Source organism: Passer montanus, unplaced genomic scaffold (genome assembly GCF_014805655.1).
Source record: "Passer montanus isolate IOZ18808 unplaced genomic scaffold, ASM1480565v1 scaffold6, whole genome shotgun sequence".
NCBI classification, from domain to species: domain Eukaryota; kingdom Metazoa; phylum Chordata; class Aves; order Passeriformes; family Passeridae; genus Passer; species Passer montanus.
In genome coordinates, this window is record NW_024371037.1 from 13,695,292 (window position 1) to 13,722,909 (window position 27,618).

Here is a 27,618-nt window from a genome sequence, read left to right on the forward strand (position 1 = left end):
AATACATTTTCCCTGACTGCACAGCATTTTTCTTCTCTGCTTGAGAGTGCACTGGATGACACACATTTTCTTCAAGAGAAATCTGGTGTTCATGTAGTCTGAATATATCTTGGGGAGATTGTCCTACCTACGTAGTAGTCTAAAATCAAAAGTCTTTCACAAATAAGCTAGGTAGGAAAGAGTGAAAGAAATGTCTTCATTCTCTTCCTCTCTTTTATAATATTTTCTCACCATTTGGAAATTGTGAATGATCGTGACTACACAAATTTTACATTATATTTTCAATTCTTTTCCTACAGTTACTACAATGATAGTATTGATACTGACATTATTGATAAATTTATAGAAACCAAATCTTGATCTGATAATGCAGGGCTCTCTTATCTGGTGATCCAATTTCTGCTTATTGACCCTTCTTTATGCATGGATGCCAGCTTGTGCAATACCTTCTCTATGTGCTCCAACATTTATAGGCCAGGGCTGACCTTTGGGTACTCTGGGAAGGCACCTGGTATCTGACAGCACGATCAGGACTCAGAGCACAGTTGAACTGCTGTGACATTAGCATTAGTTCTGCAGTTAGACTGTAATTACATGGCTGGTTTGGGATGGAAATTGCTGGTTACACTGCAGGGCTCTGCAGCCACTTGGGACCACATTCATAGGGTTAACACAGTTTAGTTTCCTTATATATCCTTTCTGTGTGCATCCAATCTCCCAAAGTAATTTTTCTGAGATGGATTATTTGAAGGACCTTACATGTCCACAGCATGTGTATGTTCCATATGATCAAATAATGAACATCCTGTGAGCAGTTTTTTGGAGGGCCAAAATCCCTGTTGTCACAGCTGCATGGAGTCATTAGTGTTACAGCAGCAGCAGAGATGATCCCAGACCTTGTTTAGTGATTTGACTGGCCATCTCACCATGAGGACTTTCTATCATTTCCAGGAACATGAATTTGGAAAAAACAGTTATTTCAGTGGCACAAGGTTGACAATTGTTTGGTTTTTAAAGAGTTACCACATAATGTTAAACTAGTATCTTGCCTTAATGTGAAATCTTGATGCAGTGTATCTTATGATCTATTAATCTGGGAAAAAATGTAAACCAAAAGATAATAAACATAAACAGTGATTAAACCACAAACATTCCTCAGAGTAAATGATAATATAATTAAACTTTAACTTCACAATGCAGATTCTTTTAGTGCATAATTGAAATTGTGTAAGATGCTTTGGCAATATGTTTGACATTAACTGAAAGCAAGTAATTTTAGGAACCAGGAACTGATCTTCCTTTTATTGACATCATTTGCTCGGCTTCTGCAGCTGTGTCTATCCTACAGCTTCTTTGTGGTGTGCTTCACAGACCCACTCCTGGACAGTCCCTCCCTGTGTCCTGGCAGCAGGCTGGAAGGATGTGGTCCATGCCTCTCCAAAGCTGAGATCCTTTCAAAGGAAACCCAAGCATACAGGGAACACAAGGATCTGCAGGGCTGCAGAGTACAGGGACATGGAGCACCAAGGGGCTGCCCAGCAGACCTTCCCACAGCTGGCATCCCCTCCTGCCAGTGTCAGTGGCCATACCAAATTCAACCAGAGGCCCATGTAGGCTACTTGTCTGCTGAAAGTGTATGCTTGGGAAGCATAGAAAAGAAGGGCAAGCATGTAGCGTTGCTATCTCAGACATCCTCCTATGTGTCTGCACCTGCTCTCAAATTTAATGAGACTGGATGACAGTTTGAAGCTTCCTTCACCTTGCTCCCTGCACAAGGCTTTCTAGACATCTCAGTCAAAGGAAATACTTTTATGGTCCACACTTCATGCGCTTCCATTCCCAGCTGTGGGGCACTACCATTGCAGCAGCTGTGGCCCCACATTCTCATGGCAGCAGAGATCAGGCAGGAGCCTCCTCCCAGGGGCCCTGCTGCACGCCTGAGACCCAGCTAGGATGACATCTCTGCTTTGTCTTCCTTGCCCTAGTCCCAGATGATGGCCTGAGCCCTTATGAAGTACATGGGCAGTCTTAGAACCACCAAAGGCACTCCTGGCTGAACCGTACCTGCTGTGACTACGCTGCAGGTAGGCTTGTGCTTGGCTCTGTAGAATACACATTGATGGTAAGTGAAGAAAGACAGAGAAAGCAGGAGACAGGCCCTCACTGGAGAACTCTAGGGACTGACTGCCCTGACCACATCAACTCAGAACCATCAGCAGCCATAGCCAGCACTAAGTAAACAACATTGGTCCAGTAGTACTGCATGGCTAGATAAACCAAAATAATAACGACATTTAGAAAAACACATAAATACATAAATGAAAAAAGAATGTCTCATAGCTCTTTGCAGTGCTCTGAAATGAGGCTCTTTGGGAAAACTGGGAATTTGGGAGTTATTGAGGGTTACAGGGCTGCCAAGCAGTGTTTCCCAGGGCGTTTGACAATAGCCTCTGGAGAGCTGGTCACATGCTAATGGTTCCTCTTCATCCTTTCCAGCCACAAAATTACAGCCACAAGAATCAAGATTTACATTCAGTACATTCTTAGCATAGTGGCTCTCTCACACTCTTTCCACAGTAAGGAGAGGCAGTTTCTACAAACACTTTGTGACTGAGTGTAGCATCCAGAAGATCTCTGCCCATGAGACAACCTGGGTTTAAAGTTATGGACCAACCTGAGAAAAATTCTGGAAACGTGCTTAATGCTGGCAGGAGTTCACATGACTGGCACTTATGCCATAGGGGTTTCCCAGAAACAGGAGCTGGTGCATTTGTGAAGATGGCTCCTTATGAATCAAACTAAGAAAGATTTGTTTCTGTGATAAGAAACAAATGTACAAATATTTTTATTGAGATTCTTCTACTTTCTATGCAAACCTTATTTTAAGTACTGCTGGACTTCTTATAGCATGGGCAAAGGAACAAAGGACACTTAGTCTGCAGTTCAAAATCCAGGATTTGTCCACAAATGGCTTAAAACCTTTGATAGTTGATACTCAGTGTGACTGGTCAGCATGCACAGCAGACAGCTGGCAGTGAGTGCCAGCAAGCTGAACTTGTTTCACTCCCTTGCTCTTGTCACTCATTTGAGAAATACCTTATTTTTGGAAATTGTCTTATGTTTAAAAAGAACAATTGACAATCAGGGTACAAGAAAAATCCAACTTTTTTCTGTGAATGTTTTTCCAAACTTGAAGTAAAAGCTAGGTAAAAGTCTCTTTCAAATTTATATGACTCATTTTAAAAAAACCCTCAGATTTTAAATATGTACAGCCCAGATTTAAATCAAATTACCAATGCCATTGATCACGGAGGTAGAGTTTTGGAGTTCTAATTAAACCCAAAGTAAAGAAATTGCAAAAATTCCTCATGTTATTCATACACTCCTGATTTTCAGCCACAGATAGCTAATGGTCTCTGACTGTAGTGACTTTCATACCACATGGCATGGTCCAGTATTAAACAGGTTAAAATTATGTTGGTACAATTTCAAGAGAGGAGTAGTGGATCCTCAGCAAAGAATTTTACTTTGGAAAATACCCATTTATCAAATGTTTTTCTTGTTGTGAGTGGATACTTCTTTCAGGAATATCCTGTGAGAACCCTGAGTCAGTGCTCTCAGAGCCTGAGAAATGGCTATTTTGGAGGCTCAGCCCAGGGTCCCACATGCTGCAGAGCATTGCCTTTTCTCTCTTCTGGGGAGAAGCTGAACTCCTTCTTTCTGCTGCACTGCTTGCCTGTTTTGTGGCTAACATGTGCGTACAAAGGACTGGTTCCTGTTGAGAAAATGGACCTTGAGGAAACTTTAGAGACATCTCTTCTTGAAAAGAAGTTGCAGCAGCACTGAGGGCATTTCAGAACTGTGGTCAGCTGAGAAGCTGCTGCTCGTGCTTCTGGGCAGCCCTTGGTGCTGCAAAATGGCTTGTCCTGAATTTAACTCGGGAACGGGAAAACAGGGAATGTGTCTGCTGTGTATGAAAGACTGACTGCACCTGGCAAGGTAATTAGGACACTTCATGTTAAGGCAGCAAGAAGTTTAAAGCTGAGAAGAGGCTGTGCTTTTTCACATGACAGGGAATGAATTTGTGGACACAGCTGCATTGTGGTCTTAGCACTCAGGTGCTAAAAGGACAGAAACGGGACTAGAAGGATTTATTAGTGGGGACACTTGAAGAGAAATTTTAAACACCAATCTTTCAGAGAAAAAGAAAACATCTTGGTGCAATAGAAAATGTTCTTGCACTTTTGTCCCTCATTTGTTTGGTATTTTCCCCCTTCAGAGACTGGATCCCAGATTAGCAGGGTTGCTAGTCAGAGCAGGTGCAAGGGTGGTATGTCTTATTTTCCTGTGGCAATGTTTCCTAAAATTCAGAGTAAGTTTGTGACATTTAACTAAACCAAATATGTGGTACAAAAGGGTAAAAATGGTGCATCAGTCTGATTGAATACTTACTGACACTATGAGACTGAAAAAATGCATACATTGCTCTAGCCACAGCTTGAGCTGTGAACAGTTTATCTTTCCATTTATAGGAAAGGTCAAGACAAGTTTGAGTCACCTTTTCAAGAGACAGCTTTTCTTCTGCTTCCCAGCCACAACATTTGTCTGGGTGCCCAAGTGTAGGGGCTGCTGAAAGGAAGCTGCCCTGTCAGTCCATCACGTCTGGGCTGTGCTGTGCCCCAGAGCCCACATTTACAACCCAGGCACGCTGCAAAGTATTTCCCGAGGCTTTGGTGTGGGGGAAGAAGGAGGATGTAGAGGGATGGGATGCTTGTAACCCAGATTTGGGGACAGACTGGTTTACTTGGGCACTGATGATGGATGGAAGTGGGCTGCACATGATGCTTTTTTTTTGGGGGAGCTCATCAAGCACTATCCAGAGGGTGGAATAACATTATCTGTTAAACAGTCTCAAAATCCTCCTAAGAAAATAAAGCAATATTTCTATCTTGCACTGTCAGTGCCAGAATACTGCAAAGCAGCCATCATTTCACACTCTTGCTGGAATTTCTGGGCTTTGTAAGCACAAGTGCCCCATTTGGAGCAATGTATCTCTATGCTGCTGCTTAAGAAAAGAAGAATAAAAATGGGAGACATCCCTGCCCAATCAAATCCTTGCAATGAGGGAAACTCTGACAATGGCTGTTCAAATGAAAAGAACTAAACAGTTCAGCTGATCTCTTCCATGTGTATGAGGTTTAGGTATCAGTTGCTATGGCAGTAAACTATGTCAAATTGTGTCCTTTTTAAATCTGCAGAATTCTTTATATTTCAGTGACACAGAGTGTGGTTGTAGTTAGTACCAGGCATATATTGGATTTATTTTGTTTTGTAGCTGAGCAGTGTCCCATTTAAGCTTTGTTTTAGATTGGCTGAAGATTTCACCAGATATTTAATTTCTATGTTATTTATGCCTTTAAAATGGCCAAATTTTAAAACATAATTTTTTCACATGTAAAGCATTTTAGCCAGTTCCATTTTGACTTACTCAAAATATCCATGGAATAAGATTTGACTTTATAAAAGCTTCCAAAATCAGAACTTTTTCAGTAGCCATTTTAACTACTAAAAGAGCTGAAGAAATTAATTCAGCCATCTACATTTTAAGCACAGTTTATTTCTTCAATCTTTGCTAAAATGCTGTTCCCGCAAAGTTCATTCCAAGTGGTTGTAAAGATATTCTTATCTTTGGGAATTTGCAGGAATCCAGTCCAACGTGTAAGTTTTTACTGGTTTAAAATAAAATTATCAATATCTTATAGTCATTCACCCTTTGCTGCCTCCCACTTTACAGAATAGTTATTAGGCTCTCACTGAGAACTGGTCTCTTAGAAACAACACAAAGAAATTAAGGAAGGAGGGACAGCAACAGAATGCTTGAAGATAACAGTGCTGAGGATGCTGAAAAAGAAATCAGTAAGATAGGAAACAAGGGGATTTGGAGGTCAGCAGAGCGGGAGTGAGCAGGAAATGGAGGGAGGAACTGAGTGTCAGAAGCAGCTGATAGATTCATTGCCCTGCATTTTCTTAGGCTAATACTTCCTCAATTGGTATCAACAGCTGAGGCTGCATTGCCTTGCCTCTTAAATCTCCTGTCTGTGTACCTGACAAGCCCTGCCCAGTGACTGTCACATACATTCCTTCTGCACATCTTAAACAGTGCAAAATCCTCCTTATTCTGTAATATGGATGTAAAAAACATCCAGGAACTAAAGGAGGAGAAATACTTGCTTCACCAGAGACATCTAAAAATACAAGTATTTGCTAAAATAAGGCCCATTTTATTGCATAAGACTTTTATAAGTCTGACCACCTGAAGTTTAATTTTCCTTCTTTCATATATAATTATATCATAAAGATTATGAATCTTTCTGAAAGAAGGGAAATGGTGAAGGTATATCTATTGCTTGCTTCACTGCAAATATGCAAGGATTTTCACATTTTAGAGAAATAAGATTTATTTTAAAACCAGACTTAAAAGACTCTATTTTGTTAGAAAACTAACAATGAGCTAAGAGTTGAATAAATACAGCAAATGAATGCTTTAGAACATATTAAGTGAATAATTTGCTAGAACTGGTCATCTGCTACTGAGCAGAAAATGAAAAGCCATTTTCAATTTCACAACACAAACACAGTTTATTCACATTTCACGCACACAGGCAGTGTAAAAACCCAGGTATATATATTTATTTGGCACTGTATTTGCTAAATTAGTTTTTCAGAAACTGCTTAGACTGGATCTCTTTAAATAGTCTTCCTTGCTGTTCACTGTGGGATACACAAACTCTAACATTTTCTCATAGCTGGTCAAAAGGAGAGTTTATAGGTTTAATCAATCTTGTTAACCATGTGCAAATATCAGCTGTATGTGCTGAAATAAAGCAAGCAAAAAACCTTAGAGCAACTGATACCATATTTGCAAATATAATCTTAATATTAATTTCCCACAATACCTTTCACAAAGTTGTATTGAAGCCCACACCCAGCTTGGGATGGACACATCGGGACCTGGTGCTATGCTAGATGGAGCTTTCTTCTACCTCAATCTCTAATGGTGGCCTTTTGCTTTATTCATAATCTTTAAGCAGCTTTTGTAGGCCATTCATACATCCTTCTGACTGACAGAACAGGGTTTGAGGAGCCCTTGTCCCTCTGCACGTTGTCCCTTTTCCCTGCTCCCCCAGTGTGCAGTGTTTTCCCTAGGAGGGACAGTGTCATCAGGCTGTCTGTCTCAGATGCTGATATTAAGCTACCTATGAATGTGTAAAAGGTGACCCAATGTGACCCAAAGGTGACCCAATGTGTAATCCTGTGGAAATGTTCCACGGTTAGCTTGGTAAAATGTATTTTTCATAAATGCTTGTTGATTGGCACTTATTTTATTACCTTTTAAAGTCTGTTATTAATAGAAACCAAGAGTAACTATTCCACTGCCTTTGCTAGCAGGCTGCTGGGAGCATAATTGCTCAGGATGTCTGCTTACACTTCTAATGTATTGTCACAAACTCAGCTTCCTTTAATCCTCTGCACTTACTGTGTGTTTCAAAACTTACTGGAAATGATGATGAATACTAAAGAGATCCTTGTCTGGCTCTTTTAAAATCCATACATGGGAATGGTCTGATTTTGTTATTATTAAATCTTCATTTGGAATCTGCTGCTTAGCATCCTCTTTAGAAATGGTTATAATGGTATGCAAAATATTTTATCATATATATAAATCTGTCTTTCTCCCAACCAGAAGGCCACAAATGTTTCAGTACTCCTGCCCTCTGTACGAAAACCATTGTTAAGAACTCTTGATTTAGTTATGCTAAAATATTTTTTGTCATTAACCTTTTTTTTCCTATAGATATTATCATGTCCTGTTTCCTGCCTTATTCACTTCCCACTGTGCAATGATATTTGATGCTGTTGTCTTTCATTCTTTTCCATTTGTTTTAATAATTTTTATTTTACATTTTTTTGTCTAATCTTTTTTTAAAATACAGAACATCGTCTCTCTCAACTGAAGATTGCTGGCACCCAAGAGCATTCTTAAATTCTCAATTAGCATATGTATTTTTATCTCCAAAAGAAAATGTGGGCTTGGTGGCAGTAGTACTGTTTTAGATTCATAGCCATGTGATCAGACTAGATAATCAGAAAGGCACACTGCGGCCTTGCAAGCAGTAGGAAAATTCAGGACTACTGCACTTGGGTCATGCATATAGGGTTGCATATTTGTTTCCTTAGCTTGCCTGGATAACATTCCTCTACAGCTGTTCTAGTAAAGGATTCTGAACCTTGTCCAGAAACTTCATGCCTGCACTGCTTTGAAGTGTAGCTTGTCACTAAAGGATTTCTGTTAAGTGTTTCAGATATAAAACCTCGACTGTAGGCCTGTGCAAAATGCTTGGGTGCCCTTTGTTTTATTTATTTTCCTTTTGCAAATAAGCGTTTATAATGCTTACCCTGAAAACAGCATTTCTTACTTTTCAAGAAGGAATGCTATTGATCTTTGGAGGCTGGATGACTACAACATTATTTTTCTCAGCTATGCCCCAGCAATACACAGCTGAAGGGAAAGTCATGATGTCAAAGAAAAATGGCAATTGCCAAATTCAGAACAAATGAAGGACTCATCTTTTGGTGAGTATCCTGAAAGGTTATTTCATATGTCTTCATGCCACAGAATAATGATATTATAGACCAGTTCAAAAAAAGATTTGATAGATTCATGGAATACAAGTCTAATGAGGGATATTGGACAGAACAAAGTCATCTCTCATTCACAGGGAGGGTAAACACTGGGAATATCCCAGAGAAAGCACCACTTTCTGCTTATCCTGTCTGTGTGGGCTTTCCTGGGCATCCACTTCTGAGCCCTTCTGGAGACTCAGGCTGGAGTAGATTGACTTTTGGTCTGATCCACATGGCTGCCCTCTGCAATTAATCCTGTTTGAGTCAACAGAAATAGTAGAACAATTTGGACTGGCAGTGAGGCTTGACCAGCATGGGGTTTGGTTGAAGTATTTATAATTCTGATAAACCAAGACTGAAATTAAAGAATAAAGGAAACAATAACTCTTCCCTTGCTTCTTCTTATTGTGGTTTCATTCCTTTGTTTCTTGATGTGGATTCCAGAAAATTAATTGAGCATTAAGACCCAAAGAGCAGTACTTTTGGGGCTGATTATTGCATGCCTCAGCTGCTGTAATAAAGTATGAGTTAATGACTCTAACCACCTGAAAAGTGCAACAATTTCCCTGTAAATTCAGTGCCTGGAGTTACTTATTGTCTGATCACTTAGTCTGTAGCTCAGAAAAAAGGAAGAATTGAAAAAGCAGAAACTTACTGCTGTTGCATTTAAGGAGTGTTAAATAAAAATAAGTTTAAAAATAAATCCACATTCTTGTACTTCCTGGACATTATTGTCCTGTGCATGACATACCTGGCAGCGAGTCAACACATCGCATTCACGTCTGAAGCTTGGAAGCTGTTTCATAACTAAAGTGAAATCTGTGGCCAGTCTGTAAAATCAGCCAGACCTGAACCTGGCAGCACCACACATTGTAATCCTGGTGTTAGGCCAGGCTTGACTGGTACAGGGAATGTTATTGAGTTGAATTCTGAGCATGCTATGGGTGTGCTTCTTGTAGGTCAGTCAGTGCAATCAGTAACTTTTCCTCTCAGCTCCATTTGCAGGAAATGACCAAAAATCCTGTCTGCTTTAAATGTTTTTCAATATAAGACAGAAAAAGGGGTAAACTGAAATTCTGTGCCACTCATGTTCCTGGAGCCCTATATCCCTTACATAAGATACCTATGTGGTTTTTCTTATACAGACAGCTGCATTTTTAAAATATTGAATGACTGTCCATTGAAAGTTTCAAGGTTGTACCTTGAGAGAATCCCAGCAACATGAGCAACTGAGAGGTCTGCTTTTGGGTTTCAACCTCTTAAAGACAAGACCATCCTTTCACCTTCACAATACTTGGGGCAATGGTGTGTGCTCCTCATTGTGAACTGTGCCTGCTGTAACACTGTCTGTAATAAACAGTATATATTATAACAGTAACAACAAAAGCTGGAAGCTCATGAAGACAAAGATGGTGACTTGCAATAATTTAAGTTGTTTTCCCAGCTTTGTCACACACTTAATATGTGACCTTGAAGAAGTTATTTAATCTCTTTCTGGTTTAATGTTCCTCCAGAGACACAGGATAACATTACTTAGCAAGGGTGTCAGGAGGCTTAATTCAGAAGCGATTGTGAAGCCTGCCAGTCTCCACAGAGGGTCCATATTCTCAACATGGAAGAGATTATTGTGCTGGTGGCAAAGGATATGCAAAGAATGCGAACAGGTCATCAAAACAAGAAGTTTTGTGTTGAAAAATGTCAGACTGACCCTTTCTTTCACCTCCCTATAGCTTGGATACAGATAAGGCAAAATGAGGGAATTCCTGTCTGAAGCAACTCCACAACAGGAAATATTCTCTTTAAGTAAGCAAAACCTTGAAGCCGAATGGAAAAAAGAGCCAGCCCTGAGGAGACTGGCTATTGCAATTGCAAAGACCCAAAATATCCTCTGCTTTACATAAGTAGTCTCTGTGCCATCGTGGCGGCTCTCAGCCTTCAGCAAGGGCTGAAATGAGAGCAGCCATTAGCCTTGACCCAGGCATTGCCAGCCATGCCAGGTCCTTCCCCTACTAATGGTTGCAAATGCAATTCTTTGGCAGCAGGGAGGCCAGGGAGTCGGCTGGTGAGCTCCTGAAGGGCAATGCAGCTGCCAGGCCCGTTCTCTCCCAAGGCACGCCTGTGAAGGGAGCTGCCTGGGGAGCTGATTTACAACGTGAGGCTGAATCCCACTGTTCTGTGAGGGGTGTGGCAGTGGCCTGAAGCACCACTTTGTCCAGGAAGGGATGGCCAGAACTGGGGTCCTGACAGTGAGGGATTAAAGCAATAACAGATTTGGATGTGATACAATCCAAACCTCCTTCTTCCTGGACAAATCTGCAGCTCAGACGATCTTATTTTAAAGTACCTCTGGGAGGTACCGCCCTTCCTTTCTCTGGCTTTATCCCTGCTGCAAAGCCCGGCTGCTGCGCTGTGCCATGTGGACCTGCTTGCACTTTCTGGCATGCAGAGTTACGCCTTTCCCAATGAACTTCTCAATCATGTCACCACTGTAAATTTTCCTTTATTGCTTTTAAAAAGTTTTATTGCAGAAGACTTATCCTTCTAGACAGAGGCTCTTGCACAAAGATACTGCTCTGTAATCCCTCAGGGAATCACAGCTCCACCTCTGAAGAGCACAGACTGTAAAGCCCATGTTTCATTTATTGGACAGCCCCTTCTGAGTACATCTGCCAGAAATGCACATATGAACATGTACCCAGATGAGTAAAAAACTGTCACTAGATTAAGGGAACACTGTGCATCATTCAGATGGCTCACTGGCTTCCTCAAATTAGTATTAACAAGGAGATGTTGAACCCCAGGTTTCAACAAGCACATAACTAAATGCAAACTCTAACACTTGGAGCATTTTGCCATTTTGAAACCATCTTTGTCAAATTTTAGGTTTTCAAATCAATGTCTGGAATATATCCATTCAGAGATCCAGGGCAGTGCCAGCGTACTTAGTGTGTTGAACAAGTCAGGAGAGGTACAAAAGAAACTGAAGTGGCAACAGTTAGCCACTTGTGTTTGGTATAGAACTCTGCATTTCTATTACCTTTTTCATAGTGTCCCTTGTCTAAAACACTGCTGAATGGGGACGGCTTGGTAAATCTGACAAAAGGGTTTCAGCATTTTATAACAGTTGGCATGGCTTTCAGAGAAGTGAAATGCGTGCCACAGAAGGCGTTTTCAGCTCTGGCACCTCTGGATGCGCTGGCCTTTCATTTCCCTGACATGCATTGTGGTGTTGAAATGCTACAAATTTCACTGAGTTTTTTTTGGCACCTAATCCGCTGGTGATGGTAAATATGGCATATGAGGGAATCCAGATCAGAAGTTATTTGTGCATTGCTTTACATCAGTACAGCAAACTGCAAGGAGCGAAAAAGTCACTATTTTAAAATCTACTTCTCATTGGTACACTTTTCAGTCATGACAAACAAGGATGAAATGTCAGTGTCATGATTTTAGGCAAGGAGTGTATTTAATCACTGCAGTTGCAGGAATAAATACCAGTCTAAGAAAGTGGTGAAACAAGAGAATCAAGAGAAATGTTCTGATTTACTATCTGCTGAAGTATCATTGAAACTATTTGAGATAACATTGGTCCAAATGAATTAAACAAATATAGCCTGAGACTTTCATATGAACAAGATGACTATTTCAAGAAAACTCTGATCTATCCTGCATCAGCTCCATTATATTTTTTTGCTTTTACATTTTTTACATTAGTCTTAATTTTTTAAAAATAAAGATGTCTTCAAGTGTTCTGTTTATCATTAGTAAAATGTAAATAAAAGAAATTAGAAGTTCAAGAGAGAGTGAAAGCTGTGTGTGTATTGAAAAGTGCCTGAATAGATCACAGAGCTAGAAGCTTTCCTGCAAAAGGCTACCTGAGCTGACCTGAGCAAAATGGAAAAGTTCCAGTTTTATTGAATATTCTCACAGAAGACCACTTAAACACTAAAAACTTTCTGCTTCTGAAATGCAGCCATCTTTACTATCTGGATAATAAAGAGTGTAAAAGTGAGAGATGAGTAAAAGCTCTTGGAAGTGTTTTGGTTTTTTTAACGAAAGAAAAAAGAAGTCCTTATCAGTCTCACTTATGCAAACCAGAATGTCAAAATTATTGTCTGAACTTTGAAATGAGTGCCCATTCCTTTGTTCCAAAAGCCTTCTTCGGGCTCCTTCACTGATGAGGACAGTTTTCTCTGTTCAGCAAATAGACTTCCTATGTCTTTGGTAAATAATGAAGCTTCTTTGTTTTGGGACAAGATATTTCCAGTCTATTTCAAGGTCTGAAATGTTCAAACCCCTGAATGGTTTGTTGAATCTAAATACATTCTCCTGGATCTTCTTTTGGCAGGTTTAATCATTACTTGGCTGAGTTCCAGGGCTAAATATGTGGGGTTGTAGAATTCATTTGATATCTTGAACCTGGGGAGTTTCATTACCTGACTATCACTGTGGTAGAAAACACTGCACAAGTTCTAAAATTTAATTTCATGCTCCATTCGTTTTTGTGTCACCGCTTGTTCTGTGACACCCAGACCTGTAAGACTATCTGCCCTTCCCTCCACATAGACATGTAGAAAGACAGCAATGTTTGGATAGAAACTTTAATCCCAACTTCCCAATATCTGCTGAAAAAACTCAGCATTAATTGCAGCCTTACCCATGTCAATTATCAAGACAGCAGTAGGTAGCAGAGGATATTAGAGCACTCTCCCAGGGAATGAAAGATGTCCAAAAGAATAAGAAGGCATTCCCACCTTTAACCACAGCACAGCAGAGGTCAACAAATGTAGCCAAGGTTATACCAATCAATACACATTTAATTATTATTTAATTATTGAACATTCCTGTCTGAAGCTGAACAATCAGATTACAGACTCTTGTCAAAAGCTAGATGGATAAGTTTCCCTCTGGATGGATGGATTGTGCCTAAAACAAGCGGTAATTCAGACAAAGGGACATACATCATTTTTAATTGACGAAGGCTGGCCCCTCAACACGATTATTCAAAGCCTAGTGCCAACTAATGAATCTGCACTGCAACACCATTGTAGCACTTTGGCTTGAAGTTAGTGCTTCTAAACTACCATTTAATTGTTTCAGTTCATATAATTTAGATTTATGAATAAACATGCATTTTCCTTGGGGCTTTTCTAACCCTCTCTTGCTGTAGTGAGCAAAGTAAAACTTCAATTTTCGTTTTGACTGAAGTGTTTTGACTGAAGCACTGCTGATTTTCTAAATTCTAATAAGAATTTCTCAGGGTGACATCACTGTCGCTACATGGACTCTGTTTGCTGAAATCTGTGATTAAAAGTGCAAATGGAAAATACAATTCAATGTGCTGTTTTTCCTCAAGTCCCTGCTGCTTCTACAAGTTCTTAATTTAAATACCATTAGCTTTATTTGAAAACAGTTCTGTCCAGAAATATAGTGTAGATCAACGTACAATAATCTTTGCCAGCTAAATGTCTTTATCATAATTTTAATTAACTTTAATTAACTAGCATGAATTCAACAGAATTTCTAATTACCCAGTGGTTGATTTTATATTATTTTTGCTACTTTTCTATTTTTCTTGCCCTCTTTGAAAATTCCATACCTGAAAAATAACCTATAAATCCAAAATGGTAAGGATAATTTTAAAGATATAAGCTGTCATGGACTGTGTGTGCAAATACTCTTGCTTTGCCTTAAATTTCATGTTAACAAGAGAAAGCAAACAGTAATCAGCTAAGCTTGCAAATTTCAACTTGAGCATTTTAGGAGGTTTTTTTCCCACATTTTGCAGTTTTTGCTATTAAAAGTAAACAAAGAATTCTTAATTTTGAATATCTTGTTGTGTAGGCAAAAGCTGCTGATGACTTGGGTCATGCTACTTGAAAGAACATCCAAATCATACACTGGTGTTTCATAAACATCAACAGAGCCATCTGCCATCTTTAGTCCAGGTGAACAACTTGAAGGCCAAGGGAGCCTCCTTATAAATAGCCAGTGAGAAACTGAATGTCAATGAAATGAGTTTTTAAGTCAACCACTTAATGTTATGAATAGAGTGTGGAAAAAAATAAAGTGTAAATTCTTGTATACATACCACCGATCACACTTAAATTATGTTTGGCACGTCTCTAGTTTGAGAGCTGAAACTTGGCTTGTGTATCTGAAAAGCGCAAAAAAATATGGGGGAGTTAATAAATTAATTTTTCATATGACAGATCTTGGAGATAACTTGTTGAATCACTCATATTCCTTTAATGAAATGGCATGGATTTGTAATACAAATATTTGGCAATAAAGAGAGCCATATGAATCAAAAACCTACGTATTGTTTGAGATATTTTTAAGTAAGGCTGTGCATTGGAAACCAGTGGTTTCTGCTGGAAAGACATGGTAACAAGGAAGGTTACTGGCACAGGAAAAGGTGGTCTTTACATAGATTTGAAGATAATTTTGAAGGTCATAAAAGCAGATGTTCAGTTCTGACAGTGTAGGATATCCTAAAAGTAAAATGACTGGTTTCAATTACAAATGCAGACTGTGATTCAGTTAAAATTAGACCACGAGAAATTGCAGCTGTTTGAAGTAGGATAGCCAACTGCATTCTAGCCCATCTGCCAAACTCCACAGTTTGTTTTTTTTTTTTCCAGGGATGAAACAACATATACGTGAGATAAGAGAAGTTATTCAAGATAAGAATTACACAGTTCCTTTCCTAATCAGTCATGGCCAACACCACTTTGCTGTGGCTGTCATGGTGTGTAATATATCCCTCTTTCCATCACCTCCCAGAGACATAGATATGGGGCCTCTCTTGCCAGGAGAAATGTGGATTTTTATTGGGGACTAGTAATACAAGGTATTTATTGTTGTCTTGAATATTGTGTTATCTAATATAGGTAAACAAGACCATCATTTGGATGCTTGCCAATCCCAAATGTTTGGCATGGTTTTTAGTTTATCTTTTCTTTGGGATCTGCTTGGGGCTTTTTTTTATTGCTTGTTTTCATTTTTTGTTTGGTTTGTTGATTTTTTTTTTTAAATTTAATTTTTTTAAGAGTGTGGTCACTCAAATGTTTGTCCTTCAAAGACTTAGTCTTAATTTGAGGCATGGATGACTATACATTTTAGGAGTTACACTGGAAATATATGTACTGCGTGTCAAAGCAAAGCTGGTTTTGTGCTTAACTTCACAAGGAGAGTGTTTGCACAGGAGACATTAGTGTGATTTACTCAGGGTGTTCAATCCCTGAACTCACAGCGAATGCATTGACCAGCTGCTCAGGGATTGCATTGGATCAGCCCTTGCCTTTTGTTCCTTAAGCAGGTGTTGCTTATGGGCATACGGCTGCAGAAAGGGTCACTGCTTTTGCAATGTATGTTGAGTTTTCCATCTCAGAGTGAAGGAAAAGGCAGTTCTTCCACTGCTTGGAATGGATCCACCCCAACCAGCTTCAGAGATTTTCATAAGCATTACCAAGGAAGCTCAGAGAGTACTCAGGATTCCTAATGACTACGTTGAGAAAAAACACAAAACCCCCAAACATACCCACAATACAAAGTGCTCTGAAAGTATTTGGGAAGAGGAAGATTTGTGTTACAGCTGGATAACAGAGAACAGCACTGAAAGAGAAATAGAAAAGAGGAGTGACATCAGCATGGGAAGGGTTCAAATTAAAAAGTAAAGAAAAGACCGTGAGAAACATATGTATCTGTGAATAATTTAAGAGTGAGAAAGTGGAGGAGTCAGCAATATATGAAAAACTGTGTTTTCCATAAATTAATATGTCTTACTGATACTTATTCCAAAGATTATGCATTAAAATACACTTTAATGTGTACACAGGTATGAATGAAGAGTGTACAAAAGAATGAAAGACAGTGCTGCTGTACACGTCTGAAGCTGCTGTTCTGCATCTGTGTTCCTCAGTTAGACTTGTGCAAGAATGTTGGGTGACCCTTCAGGTTTTCTGACATTCCTGTAACCAGACCAGTGGTAGAGGTGGCAGAGCCAGCAGCTGTGCATGGCCCATTGGGTAAGTGCACCTGGAGGAGTGTGCAGGTAGCATCCTCCCACCCTCCCCGACAAGGACAGGGTGCTAGCACTCACAGCTCATCTTGGAAGAGCGCCTGACCCCCAAAATGCTGGAGAACAAACCTTGAGAAGCTGCACAAACACAGAGCTGAGTTCCAGGTTCTGTAATTGTGCTGAGCTTGGTCAACCGGACCACACAAGCAGGACTACTGAATTCAACACTGCAGTAAGGGCAGGATGAGCTGTAGCTGTCACCCTGGAAAAAATGCCTGAAAGTGACAACTAGTTCGATTTCTAGATAAAATCCAAATGTGCTTTTTAGACTCCTTATTGATTTTTCCCAAATACAAATACAAATAAACATTTTCAACTACCTTTTAAAGGATAATTTCATATGGAGGATCAAGGGCACGCCTAGTTTTTGAGAAAAGTGGCGGTGTTTTCAAACATAGCTTTGCCTGAGGTAGGTAGTGCCTTTCAGTGCTTTTGAATACAGTATTAAACAGGTGGTTATTAGTAGGGAGAAGCAAGCCACAAAGCTGATGCAGTCAGAAGGTTCTGCACTCAAGATGCTGCTGTCTCCAGCCTTGACACAAGCGCATACGTGATTAACAGGCGATACCGTTTACTGTAAACAGTCATGTGGTTGTCTGGGGTGGCTGCTGTCTGCCAAACTGTCTACAAGGGCTATTCTGTTCTTTATAAGTTTTGTCTCCAGGTTCTGCAAGACATTTTGTGAAACTCATAAAAATCTCTGGGCCATACCTGGAGTATCATAAAGTTAGCCACTGCTGGATGGGGAATGACAACTCTGCTGCGGGAACAGGTTTGAGCACTCTATGTGCCTGCAAGATTTCAAAGGGAAAACAGGCAGGCTTTTCAAACTTCTGGTAATTCCTGCTGTATCAGGTCCCTCTTTTTTTCCTTTATTGTATTTTCAGTAACTTTAATAAGACAAGTTATTATGATTAACATCTTGAAGACATCAGGATATTAGAGGAAATAAAAAGGGAAAGACAACCCTTATAGGCCTCTCCCTTGTTTCAGTGCTCTGTCTCAAATAAATCTATGCAATCTGTGATCTTTTAAATAATTAACTGGTGTTCTATTACCTAGTCCTTCTTTGCAAACTTTTTTTTTTTGCTCCTGCAGACCCAGATCCCACCCAAATTCTGCCAGACTCCTGCCAGGGTGTAACAATACCTGAAATGCTGAAAAAGATTGATGTTAAACTTCCATTGATTACTGTAAGGTAACATGTTAAGAATTATTGATACTAATACATACAAAAGAGAATTAAGCACAGAAGAAAATCATAAGGACAGACAGGAGGAAGGGAAGGTGCATTTGTGATTCTATGCATCCATGTGGCCAGAGTGGTAGTTAAATTTATAAATTATATAGTTAAATCTATAAATTTCCAAGCAACTAAACTGCTATTGGTGCTTGTTTTCTCTGCTATTTTAAACGAATATGTCATAAACCAACACTAGAATAGTTTTTGTGCAATATCTCCATAGATACTAATGATACCCAGGAGATATAGATTTTTCTAGCTGAAGAAAATCACATTTTTTCTAAGTTTAATCATAAATCTGCAAATGCACAAGATCCAGTTTATCAAAGGTAGCTTTGTGCTTGTGGCCCACAGAGCTCCTTGTAGCTTCCCTGCCCAAGGCTCCTGCTGAACTATGAAAACACAGTTCCCAAAACCAAATATTCCTGTGTTGCAAAGGTATGTTCTTGGTATGTGCATGGGAATTTAGAAATAGCCACAGATATCTGCAGAAATGTGAGAGAGTGAAATCTCTCTGCAGAATCTCATAATTTTTTACTCTAGGTTTTCCATTGCCTGGCACAATGTGCATGGGAGCGCTACAGGAAATAATTGGTATTAAAAGACCTCTCTCTTCTGCTGTACATTTTAGCACTGTTTTCACCCCAGAGCTGTGTTTTCTGTGTGAGCAAGGTACATCTCACCAGCTGATGACTCAGATGAACCAACCTTCCCACTCCTGACCACACACTGTCTGACTCCCAGCACCATACTGCTTTGCTCAAGTTTGAAGACAAATGTCGGCTTCAACCATCTATTCAACCACATTTTAAACTGTCTGGAAACAGGATGTATGGTTGCCCCAGGGCTCCCCAGGGCACTGTTTCTAGCCTACTAGGGGAAGGACAGAGATTCTGTATTGCCTGAAGTCTGATGGAGGTGGTGATGGCAGGGATGGACGTCCCCTGTACTCTCCCAGTATTCAGCTCGGGTGACCCTGAGCTCAGCAAAGAGAAGTGGGGACTGGCTTTATGAGGAGCAAAGCTAGGGTTCTGTGGAAATGTTGGTTGGCACCGACAAGTGAATTTTCATAGAATTGTTCAATGGGTGCAGAGATCTTTAGATATCATCTAGTCCAACCCTTTCGTAGTGAACAGGGACATCTAGAACAAGATCAGGTTGCTCAGAGCTCCATCAAACCTGATCTTCAGTGTTTCCAGGGATGGGACAACCACCTCCTCTCTGAGCAATGTGAGCCAGTGTACATTGCCATAAAAAATTTGTCCCTTATGTCTAGTCTGAATCTACTATCTTTTAGTTTAAAACCATTACCCAACGCCCTATGGCAACAGGGCCTACTAAAACATGTACCCCCATCTTTTTTACAGACCCCTTTTCAGTACTGAAAAGCTCCTCTGAAAGATTTCCCCAGGGTCTTCTCCAGGCTGAACAATCCCAGCTCTCTCAACCTGTCTTCATAGGAGAGGTGTCCCATCCCTCTGATTGTCTTGTGTCCCTCCTCTGCACTCCCCATGAGGAACAGCCCTTAGGTCCTGCCTCACGCTTCTCCTCCTGACAGGTGGGTGCATGGGACCATGATGTCTCCCTGTCCCCTTGACCTGGAGTTCAGGAGGAGAGGTGGCTCTCAGCAGGACAGGGTGCCACCAGCCAGCGCCTGTGTGAGGGCAGCGGTGCGTGTGGCACGAGGGGGACCAGCCCAGCCAGCCCTGGCCGAGGTGGGGCACTGTGAGTGGGCCAGCGTGCTCTGCTGCCGGGTGCCTGAGCTGTCAGCCAGCCTCCCTGCTTTCCTGAAGGATGGTCCAGCACCATCCAAGGTCACCCCTGGCTCTTGCAAACGGGCTGTCGCTGATGGTGCAGGGGATATATTTTTAGCGTGTTGGAGGCAGTCTCCTAGCTACAGCTTGAAGAGCTCAGCTGGGCAGGGGCTGGCAGTCCTCAGCCTGCACAAAAGCAAACTATTCTCATGAATCCTGCTGTTCAGGCCAAATCCTGCTCCGGGCATGCTGCTGTGCTTCCCTTTGCCTCCCTCTTAGCTTGGCTTTCAGGGTTTGGTGGGAACATTGCCCAGGTATTCCTCTGGGTTCCTGGAGTGCAACTAGTGACCGGGGTTGTTTACATCCTCTGCTGAGCTAGAAATGGTCTTTTGTTCAAGTACAGCTATGCACGCTCCTGGCTGTCAGGATGAAAGACCAAATATTGTTTATGTTGTGTGTAGTAATCTATCTCACATCTGCCAGAGTCTGGCTTTATGTAAAGATGTGAAAGAACATTCATTAATTCCTCTTTAAGGGCAAGGCTATTAAAAAGTTATTTTAATTTTAGGCATGAATTCAGAATTTCCACTCTTTTTGAAGTTGCATGTCTTCCTTAAATTGCTATCTGTCTGAGAACTGTTTATGGATAATAAAAAGTCTTTAAAGATTCTCTTTTGTTTTGGAAAAACCTTGGAGATAATTTGTCTGGCATCTCCTGGATGTTTCGCAGACACTGCATGGCTGTTGTTGGGCTGTTACTAGGATGACTGGAAGTCAGGCAGGGTTACCTAAGTTTCCAACTTTCTTTGTACGATTAAAGCAGACAATGTAACTGCTGCAAAGTGCGGGGCATCCGTGTAACTCAATAAAAGCTGAGCAACAGAGAAGATTGAGATTTGAGACTGATCATTTCTTCTTTGTAGCCAAAATATCTAATATTTTCTTCATTTTGCCCTTTGAAAATAACTGCATTTGTTCTCTGAGAGCTGAAGGACTTTTTCCCTGTGTCTTGAATTAATCTAGTAAATGTATTTTCTTCCCCTCCATATTTTCTTCCTTTTGCCCTTTGAAAATAACTGCATTTGTTCTCTGAGAGCTGAAGGACTTTTTCCTAGTATTTACTCTGATACATGCTGCATAGGAACAATGAAACCTCTTGTTCAACTTTCATGAACTTTCTCCAGGGACCTGGACTTCTTTTGCTGCTAACATTATTTTATTTGCCACTTACAATTTCATATTATGCATACACAGATCTCATCAACATTAGTTAAATAATGGAATAAATTCTGAATTTGCCCTACCGCAAAAACACGGAATAGGTTGACCACAGTCGTGGAGGGGGAGTGAGGTACATGTCCCTGTACCATGCCAGGGTTTTGTGTGGAATGGGTACCAGTGTTGTAGTCCAAGGAATTTTTTAAAAACTATTTTCCTCTGTGGTGTCACCATGAGACTTTTCCTCTTCAGTTGCAAGTACCTCTGTATCTCTAAAAACCAGAACACTTTTTAAGGTACAGTTGTGATAGGAGAGAAGAAAGTATTACTAAAAAAGAATGAACAGAATCCCTGTACAACAAAAATTCAACATTGTTTTGGACCTTAGGAGGAGTTATTCATAAGCTGAGGAACAAATGTATTTTGAGGATTCTAGTTCATATTGCCCAGAAAGAAACTGAAATCTGTTCATGTCTTTTATAGGTTTCGATGTTACTATTAACAAAAAACAAAAAACAAAACAAAACAAAAAAACCAAAACAAAACAAAAAAACAAACAAAAAAACCCCAAAAAACCACAAAAAATAAAAAAAAAAGAAAAAAAAGAAAACTAATTCCAGAAAGATTGCATATATTATTACAGCAAAGCGCTAGCGTAGGATAAATATGGTTATGCCCTCTTCTCTGAGACCTTTTTTTGTTTTATTGGAAATTGACTGGCATAACACTTACACTCATAAAAAGGTATTTTTTCTTACATGGAGAAGCAATTCCCAAGTTTTCTGGGAACTGCTCAAAGGAACACAGTAAGGTCACAGTGCTCCAGCCTTTCTAATACCATATCTAATGCTATAATCTCATATTCTCCCTTTTCTTGAGTAAGCCTGCCCCTAAAGTCTATGTCTTCCATGGAGTCAGCTGAAGTAGGCAGTAATTTCCCTCGTGACCATGGAGAATTTGAAATCAGTTTGAGACATACAGAAGTTTTCTGTGACATTCAAATGTCTCTACCTTGCTCTAGGTAACAATGAAGGTGCAGTAGCTGCCACAACCTAATTTTCAGCCAGGCCTGGTCTTCCTAAACTGCAGCATGTGCACCAGAGCGACGTAGCACATTGCTGGACTGTCCTGTCCAGCTGCGAGCTGCTGCCAGTGCCTGCACTGACAAGTAGCCAAGACACATTTGGGGACACCTAAAGCAAGCAATGAACCATGGCCTGTCATCTATAATAATGTGTCATTATTATAAACATGAAATTTCTTTTCTGGGAAGGGAAACGAAATCTTGCGCAACAGAAAAGAAAGGCTTACAAACAATCTGGAAAGGAGATATGAGCTAATGAAATGCAACTGAAAAAAACTCCAAAAAACCCAGAAAATTGGGACATTTAGTGACTCCAAGAAAATGGTCTAGGTGGAAATATAGTGCAGTGCAAATGATCAAAACATGCCAAAAGTTACCACAGAAAGGCTGCAAAAGCAGGGGAAAAAATCAGGGAGGAAGACACCACTTTGAAGGGAAGATCTGAGTGACATGTCACGGACACTGAAAAAAAAAATCTTTGCCAAAGTGAAAGCCATCAAAAGGCATGGGATGCCGTGAAGTGCAGGGACTTGGACCAAAGGTTGCGCAATTGATCCCCATTGAAATCCCAAGATTTCATTTCACTGGGTAATACAGTGTTGCTGTTGGAGTGCAGGTGGGCTGGTAAACCTTTGTTGGAATGGATGGGCTGTAAGAAGAACGTATGGGCCAAGAGATTCTTCTTCCCTTGTTGAAGTTTTCAGGTTAAGGTTTCCTGGGGGGCGGACTGCTTTTGCCAGGACACAAGTCATTACTGAATGGAAGGAAGAGCGTGAGTTTTTACGGCCTGTGTTATTAAGCAAGTTTAACCAGAAGATCTAACAGCCCTTTTTGGATTTCAAATCCATAAAAACATATGTGGTGTCATAAGATCCTCCCTGTTAACAGCACAGCCTTTTCCCTTTGGTTCCAAAGGCACCAATCAGTTGCTACTTGCTGGCTGTAATGCATTGTTTACTTGTCTCTAGAGGTATGCAATTGGTGTCTTATTGTGCTTTGTTAATTTTCTTTCCTTTTCATGATGCCACATACCTTTTTTTCCTGAATTCTTACTTTTATAGCTTCACTAAGTGCTACCTCTTCTGGGAAATAACCCTGTGTTTGAGCTTCAGCTGTTCAAGGTGTTGAGAACTCTGGACCATCTCCAAGAAAACTCTTAGAGAAAGATCAGCTTCAGGTGTATGAGCAGTCTGGGCTGAGAAACACCGTGGTTTTAAATGGAGCCCTTGGAGCATAGTAGCCACTTTGCCAGAAATCAATTGATTTAAACATATAAAATGTCATTATTTTGACCATTTAGTATTGAAGGTTCCCTTAGAGCATCCCTGAAGCATTAGGGCAGCCATTGAGCACTTGCTGTTAACACCCTATTGAATACCCATGACTCCAAAGAGGTCCAGAGAAATCAGAAAAGGGGAGGTGGGAAAAAAAATCTTGTTAAATAATTCTGTGTTCAGATTTTTTTCCTGAAAAAAAAAGAAAATCTCAGACTTTGCGTGTTTATCTCCTTTTAGAGATCTACAGAAATCAATATTCAAGCTAAAAGATAAAGAGATATAACAAAAAGCAGAAGAGGAGAATAAAGAGTGTTTGAAAAGAAACAGCAGAGCCTGGCCTGATGTATTTAAGCAAGGGCTGATGTTAGGAATTTCCATGTAGAATAAGCAAAATAAAATGTCATCTCATGGTTTAAATACTGCCAGATGATTCAATATACTTTTCACAGCATTCTTTCACCATGTGATATTCTCTTATGTTTGTTGAAGTCAGGAAATGAGAAACTGCTTGAAAGGGAAAGGTTAGGCCTCATGTCACTGTATAATATATGCCCACAAGCCTATTATATTAACAGAGCTGCTTAAGATAGTTCAGAAAAGAAGATGGAATTAATTTCTTCCACAGTATATTCTCACTGTGATCTGCTGACAGAAATCAGTGTATCGTGCACTTGTTAAATTTAGATTCACAAGAAATAGGACCAATGAGGAAATTATATCTTTCTTGGGGAAGCTGACATTTGAAAAAGGTTTTTAGCTTGAAGGAGGATGAAAAATCAAACTCTTACACATGTTCATTCCAACAGTCTATTAAAGAAGACATTTTGATTTGAGTAAATTAAAACATTTCAATATTTATAGACTTTTCATTTAGATTCAGACTCCCATTTACAGTTTCTGCTATAGATACTTTGAAGTTCTGAAAGATTGTTTGAACCAAATATGAATTTTTATCCTAATAATGTTGAAACTGAAAATTTTGATAGTCTTTTAAATAGACTTTGGAGTAATTTGAGAAAAAATAATTTTTGCAACATGTGTTTTTCTTTTCAAAGTACAAATTTTTCCTAAAGGAAAAATACTTTATCCAAAAAACTCTCAGCCACACATAGCAATGAATTAAGTAATACACATTTTAATTACCTTGCTGTTTACATTCTCTGTAGTTTCCCAGACTTGAAGGAAACTATTAAAGCAAGGGTAGATGGGATTGTCTGTTCTACTCACACTCATAAAACTCAAATACTGTGGTCTGGTGAGATGTCAGCCTAGTTCAGATGTTCTCCTGCCTGCCATGTTAGAGATTTTGCTCATGACCAGAGGCACATAAAGGCATTAACGTATTAATGTCACACAAAGCCTGTACCGTATGTGGAAGGGGCTCCAAGGGGAAGAAAGGATTTTTCACTTGCTGCATTTTTTCAATTCATATGGCTGTCCGTCACTGTAGATAGGAAAATGCAATGAAATTTTGCCCTTTCTTATCCTGGTTGGTATAAGAAAATGGAGTCTTTTTCATAAATCTTATGATGTTTTCAGTTATTTCTGGGTTTAGCAACAATTCTGTTTCCCTCATCTAAATTAGAAAGGGTCACTTCATCCTGCCTCTTTCTTACTCCTTTGGCTTTAAGAGGTAATTCAAGAATTAAATGTTTTGCATGCATTTTATTGGAAGAGCCTTAAATGCACATGAATGGTCTCCACCATTAGTGAACATGAGGTGGAAAATAGCAATGAATTATGACTTAAAAGCTTAATAGGATTTAAAACTCAGCTGAGTCTGGCATAATACATGCAATCACTTGGAGGCAATTCATTTTTTAACAAATCCTGCCAATATGTTCATTCACCCACCTCGCTGCTGCGTTGGTGTTGCCGTAGCTGCCAAGGCAGAGGCTGCTTGTGGCTGCTCTCCCTGTGCTTGGCAGCCCTTGCTGCCCAGCATGGGCCTGTGCACCCTGCTCAGGCACCCTGCCCTCTGCCATTATCCTGCACGGGTCTCGGTCTCCCCCTTGGTGGGATGGCAAGTCCCCCTGTCCCTCTGAAAACCTCCCTGTGCCACCCCAGACCCTGCAAGGGAACTACACTGGATTCAACCCCTGGGACTTCATGGCTCTCAGTATGCTACAGGATGGTCTGCTCAAACCTGATGATTGCTGCTAAAATAGCCCTCAGTGTGTGCTTGACCAAGCAAAGTATATCTCCTTTCGCTGAAGATAGCCCATAAGCTTTGGTGCATGGCAAGGAAGCAAACCAGGGCTGGAAATAGGAATTTACCAGTCTGGAGTAAGCCGTATTTATTATTTTTTACCTCTTCTCTATTACATTATTTACATTATTTACATCTATGCAAGTACTCTATTCTGGATATGTAACTGTATTAATCAGGTTTGTTCTGTGATTCAGCAAGGATACGTGCTTACACTTTCTGTACAGATATGAAAAATTCGTTCTGTATGCTAAAAGGACAAGATAGCTCAGCTGCTTTTAGTGTGAATGTCCATCCATAACTCAAAAAGACCAACAAGACACATTTCTAAGAGCATCCTCGTTCAACACACTCCATTTTACTCCTCAGAGGGAGCTGGAAATGTGCAGTTCCCTACCTGGATCTCTCTTTATTCAGAATAATTTCTGCTGCTTAAGACAAGATACATGGCTTTCTTGTTAGTCTCCAACTCTCCTACAGGACTATAACTTTAGGAATTATGCAGCCGTCACTCATTTAAATATTTCAAAGGGGTGGAAGGAGAGAAGGAACTGTTACAGGCTGTGGTCACCTTTGTAGCCTTCATTCCAAATCCTGGAGAAGATAGCAAAGTCCACATTTTTTCTTTGCTGAGGATTGTAAATAATTCACTAAAAATCTTGTAAATAATCATAACTCATTGCATTTTCCAGACATGACAGAAGATGGAACGAACTTTCAAAGGCATGACATATGAGATTATTTCCATGATCTTTTGACCATAAAAGAAGAATGCATATATGAATTTGTTAAATCCAGTCTGTCCTCTGTTGGCTGCCCACTGATTTATGCAGGCATATAAATTACTTAGCATCAGAAGTCTGTATGTTGTATGGCCTCAAGTCAGCAAGACAAACAAGTACATGCCTAATTTTGAGCAGATGAGCTCTTTTAAGGGAAAGGGCTTTTGTGAAAATTTAGAATTAAGTTTTTTATACAAAGAACTGAAACAGATACATTGCTTCCAGATGAGCCTCCTTACAGAATCCAAACATCCTGACATCTGAATATGCTGATGTACTGTACTCCATCCAACCAGATGAAACAGAGTTGATTTTTCAACAGAAATATAGAATACTTAACCATGGCAGAGCCACTGTCTGTGGGTGGAAGAAGCTGGACTTTCTTACAGTCTCCTGGAATTTCTGTTCTAGAGAGCAGCAAAGCACCTGTGGGGACAGAATTTATTCAGTTTTTCAAAGCAGTTGACTTCTTCAGCCTGTGCTTCAAAAAAGAAAAAAAAGCCTTTTGAGTATTTCTGTCAAAGTCTTGTATAAAAATTTAGTTTCTTCTGTCAAAGCACATAATTCATATGGTAGCAAGCCACAAACATGCCTTATAAATGACATTGTGAAAATATGTAGACAACATCCTACTTTTCAGGCACTCAAATCAGGCACAACTAGGACAACAGCTGTTGTCTTTCTAGCTTGGGTAGAAAGTGTTTGATCACCTAAAAGGAGGATGTTTTCTCCTTGTATGAAAACCATGCAGGTTTTACTGATTTACGCCAAAGAATCAAGGCAATGCAGTAGTCCAAACTTTTAAATGCTGACAGTCTTCCTTTTGTTGCATAACTTGGTCCAATGCCATGGAAAATACATCAAATTAAGAAAAAATGAGACAAAGAGTTTTGTCCTTGTATGTGCTATTGAAGCTTTATGAAACCACCTTTCTTGATCTGTTGTTTGTTTATTTTATGACTCTGTGGAAAAGTCTATGTGGTGAATAATTAACTTAGAAAATCTTGGGATCCCAGCATCTCTGAAGAAATGCAAATACCTTTGAGCTTCCTTGTGGTTTAATGGATTCTAAGGAAATTGCTGGAATTGGTCCACTGACTGAACAGTACTGGCTCAAACCCACAATTCTGAGTAGCATAAAGACATTATTTGCGGAAAAAAAGAGATATAAGAAAGTGGTAAATTAAATCTCCTGCCTCAATAAATGGGAGAATCTGATTGAATAAACGGCAGGAGAGCAGCAGGAAAGGATAGAGGCAGAGTTCCTCTTGAGCAAGGAAATA